Genomic DNA, 2340 nt, shown 5'->3' with positions numbered 1-2340 from the left:
TTTCTTTCTTTCTTTCTTTTTCTTTCTTTCTTTCGATGAGTCTCACTCTGTTGCCCAGGCTGAAGTGCAGTGGCGGCATGATCTCAGCTCACTGTAACCTTCATCTCCCCAGGTTCAAGCAATTCTCCTGCCTCAGCCTCCCAAGTAGCTGGGATTATAGGTGTGCACCACCACACCTGGCTGATTTTTGTATTTTTAGTAGAGATGGCGTTTCACCATTTTGGCCAGACTGGTCTTGAACTCCTGACCTCAGGTGATCTGCCCTCCTCAGCCTCCCAAAGTGCTGGGATTACAGGCGTGAGCCACTGCACCTGGCCTGAGACTATTTTCTAAGACTTATGTCTAAATATTAATGTCAGACAACTTTTTAAAACACCAGACGTTTCCCAAGATTAGACTACAGAGAAAAAGAAATAAATAAAACACCAGGCTTTCATGAATTTATTTGAAAAAATGTTCATTATGCATGTTGGAACCAAACATCTTTAATTTTTAATCCCCTTTTCTTCATTCATACAAGCAAAATAATGATTTCCATCTTGCTGCTGGATAGAAAAATATGCCCCCACACAAAGATTCTCAGGAAGGGAGGATGATTATGTGGATGGCTTTTGTCTCTCCTGTCCATAATCTACACCATTCATCCTCTATACTTACTGAGAGCTACAGTGTTCAGGAAAATGAGTTAAGGGCTTTGGTGCATATAGAGATGGCTCAGATATGGATCATTTTACATGGGATGTCTAGGACAAGGAGCACACAGGATTAGGAATTGGGTGGTTGAGTTCTAGTCCTGGCTCTGCCACCAACTAGGTGGCTCTTGGCAGATCACTTAACCCCTGGAGGCTTTGCTTCCCTCACCTGTAAGACAAGGGAGAAACCAGATCAGTATTTCTTAACTGGGGTTCATGACCCACAAGGTGTCCAAGGATAGTATGTGGTGTCCATAAACTTGCATGGAGAAAAAGTTGTGTTGGTTATTTTTTCTCTTGAGACAAGGTCTTCCTCTGTCACCCAGGCTGGAGTGTAGTGGCACAGTCACAGTTCACTGTGGCCTCGACCTCCTAGGGCTCAAGCAATCCTCCCACCTCAGCCTCCCAAGTAGCTGGGACTACAGGCACATGCCATCAAGCCCAGCTAATTTTTTAAAATTTTTGTAGAGATAAGGTTTCGCCATGTTGCCTTGGCTGATCTCTAACTCCTGACCTCAAGCAATCCTCCTGCCTCAGCCTCCCAAAGTTCTGAGAAAATTGTTTTTTTTTTTTTTTCACTAATTTCTAATTGCAAATAGGCACTTTCTTCAGTTGTGTTGTAGGTAACAAACCAGAGTAGAATTAGCAATGTGTTAGCTGTGTTTTGGCAAACAGGAATCACAGATACATTCATATTATATGGCAGTTGTTGGAGATAGCTCAAAATATTGTTAAGACTTATCATTACTTTGATGTTATGGTAGCTATTAGACCAGCTGCTAGAGTTTTTTAACTAGTATGTTAATAAAAGCTTATAAATTACTATATAACAAATTGGTTTATAAAAATATATTGAAAACTCCACCTCATATCAATTAGAATAGCTACTACCAAAAAACAGAAAATAATAGGTATTGATGAGGATGTGAAAAAATTGGAAAGCTTGTACACTGTTGGTGGGAATGTAAAATGGTCCAGCCACTATGGAAAACAGATGATAGTTCTTCAAAAAATTAAAGTTAGAATTAATGTATGACTCACCAATTCCATTCCTGGATATATACCCAAAAGCATTGTAAACAGGGATTTGAACAGGTATTTGTCTGCTAAGGTTCACAGCAACATTATTCACAATAGCCAAAAAATGGATATAACCCAGTTGTCCATTGACAGATGAATGGGTAAACAATATATTGTAGATACATACACTGGAATATTATTCAGCCTTAAAAAGGGAAGGAAATTCTGGCACATTGCAACATGGATGAGCCTTGAGGACATTATGCTAAGTGAAATAAGCCAGTCACAAAGGGACAAGGACTTTATGATTTCACTTATATGAGGTAATTAGAATAGTCAAATTCATAGAGACAGAAAGTAGAAAGGTGGTTGCCAAAGGCTAGCAGGGAGAGAAGAATGGAGAGTTATTGTTTAATGGGAATGGGTTTCAGTTTTGCAATACAGCAAGAGATCTGGAGATAGACAGTGATGATGTTTGCACAACAATGGCAATGTACTTAATGCCACTGAACAGTACACTTAAAATGGTTAAGTAGGTTAATTTTATACTATGTGTATTTTGCCACAGTTAAAAAATAATAATCAAAAATATACATTGATGACTATTTCAGCATCATTTACATTTTTA

The sequence above is a fragment of the Colobus angolensis genome, unplaced genomic scaffold (assembly GCF_000951035.1).
Source record: "Colobus angolensis palliatus isolate OR3802 unplaced genomic scaffold, Cang.pa_1.0 Scaffold5, whole genome shotgun sequence".
Classification (NCBI taxonomy): domain Eukaryota; kingdom Metazoa; phylum Chordata; class Mammalia; order Primates; family Cercopithecidae; genus Colobus; species Colobus angolensis.
This window is presented reverse-complemented; position numbering follows the sequence as displayed.